At 47.2% G+C, this 2152-nt stretch overlaps 1 non-coding gene across 1 annotated transcript; it reads left to right on the top strand.

Moving 5' to 3' along the window:
- The first annotated feature begins 1492 nt into the window (after nt 1–1492).
- LOC149428271 (U6 spliceosomal RNA) lies at nt 1493–1599 on the top strand. Its single transcript, XR_016310823.1, has one exon. It is a non-coding gene; the product is annotated as a U6 spliceosomal RNA (small nuclear RNA).
- Nucleotides 1600–2152: the final 553 nt, after the last annotated feature.

Genomic DNA, 2152 nt, shown 5'->3' with positions numbered 1-2152 from the left:
TGGGGAATATCTGTACTGTTCTGACATTCTTGGGCCTCAAGAAATTAGATTGGCTGTCACTACTTCAGGATTGATCAATATTCAGACCTATACCAGAGTTTGTGAACTCTATCACTTTCCTACAAACTAAAAAATACATCCTAATTTGGGTTATTTTCACCAAAGACATGTAGCAGAATACATCTCGGCCTAAATTTATGAAGAACCATTACGGATTTGCGAACTTTTATAACAGAAACAAAGAAAACCGTGTTTTGTTTTTAAATTTTCGGTCTTTTTTGGTTAATTTAGCCAAAAATAAAAACCCCAGCGGTGATTAAATACCACCAAAAGAAAGCTCTAGTTGTGTGAAGAAAACGATGAAATGTTTGTTTGGGTACAATGTTGTATGACCGAGCGAATTGTCATTGAAATTGTGAGAGCGCTGAAACCTGAAAAATGGCCTGGGCAGGAAGGGGGTAAAAGTGCCCGGCATGGAAATGGTTCATCGATACGAGAAAATCAAAAAGAGCCGCCTAGCGGAGGATGGTTTCCATCCAACGACCTCTGGGCCAGCTCTGGGAAAGGTCCCCTGGCACTCAAGGTGAGGATGCCAAAAGTGCGCCCCTCCCCCGAGCTCCTTCATTCGGGAAAACAAAAAGGGAACCAGGGAACAAATGCCATAAGCGCTCGCTTACACCCTGAGCCCCCGCTCACACCCAAAACCATTTCAAAATCGGGCGACCTGCTGACACCAATGCCTATGCAAACCGCACCAAAAGCTCTGCTGCGTGCACTACTTTAGAGGTCGGCGCGGCTCCGACAAAGCCGGAACCGCACCCATAGGACCGCTGTAATAGCGGACAATAGGGTGCGACTTGGCCTACAGTTTTGCAAGTCGCAGGCCAAGTTGCACCTGACGTGACCGGGGTGTAAGGGGCATGCCAGCGTGTGCGTTCTCGTAGCGCACCTCTAGGACAGACCACTCGTTTCAATAGGCTTCCCTAGGTGGATAGATGGCGCAGGCACCATTTTTAAAACCACAGAGATACATCAATCAATCAAAGTGAGTTGAAAATAATATAGCAAAAAAACAAAACCAATGGACTAAAATGGCTCTTTAATAATTACCAGGAAATCCAAATCCAAAATAGCCGCCTAGCAGAGGATGGTTTGGATCCAACCACCTCTGCTTTATGGGCCCAGCAAGGCATGGTGGGCGTGGCCTGCCTGCCTTCCCACAATGCCTCCTGGCAGAGCTGCTCACTTGCATGCGGTGTCCTGCTTAACAATAGCCTGTGTGCTCCTCATTTTCTTCAGTAAAATCAACTTTTCAACTGACAGACATTATTGATCACATTGATTATGATTATACAAAAAGCATTCTTAGAATTCATAAACATAGTTTGGCAGAAATAGCGCAGAACACCGACATTCAACGCTCTCCATAAGCTGATCTTCTGACCTCTTTGACGGCTTATATACCCCTCGGGCTCTCCCATTGCTTTGCCCCCCCGCATCGGCGGGTGGGCAGGATTACAATCGTGGAACGATACAGAGAAAATTAGCAAGCCCCTGCGTAAGGTTGACATGCTAACCCATGAAGCGGTCCCAAATTTTTTCCTCAAACAACCTTCCTTCAATTCAATGCTTTGGATTTCTTGCTTTCTTTCTTTCTTTTTTTTTTTTTTTACTCTTAGCATCAACTATTTTAAAAAATAAAAATTACAAGCTGCGGCTTACGGTTAGAGCGCAACTGAAAGCTGCACGTGCCCTAGCGGCTTCTCCCACCAACCTTCTCTGAAGAAGAGCAGCACGCCTATGGGCATCCCACTGCCCCGTTAGTCTATGGGGGCGCTCCATTCTCTCACTCCTTCTCTTGGCTCCCCTTTCTTTCCCAATGCCTTTCTATACGGCCAGCTCTGGGAAAGCTCCCCCGGCACTCAAGGTGAGGATGCCAAAGTGCGCCCCTCCCCCGAGCCCCTTCATTCGGGAAAACAAAAAGGCAGCAAATGCCATAAGCGCTCTCTTACACCCTGAGCCCCCGCTCACATCAAAACCAATTTCAAAATTGGGTGACCTGCTGACACCAATGCCTATGCAAATCGCACCAAAAGCTCTGCTGCGTGCACTACTTTAGAAGTCGGCGCGGCTCCGACAAAGCCGGAACCGC

This window comes from Staurois parvus, unplaced genomic scaffold (assembly GCF_062004578.1).
Source record: "Staurois parvus isolate SC_StPar_1 unplaced genomic scaffold, SC_StPar_1.0 ptg003371l, whole genome shotgun sequence".
Taxonomy (NCBI): domain Eukaryota; kingdom Metazoa; phylum Chordata; class Amphibia; order Anura; family Ranidae; genus Staurois; species Staurois parvus.
This window is presented reverse-complemented; position numbering and strand designations above follow the sequence as displayed.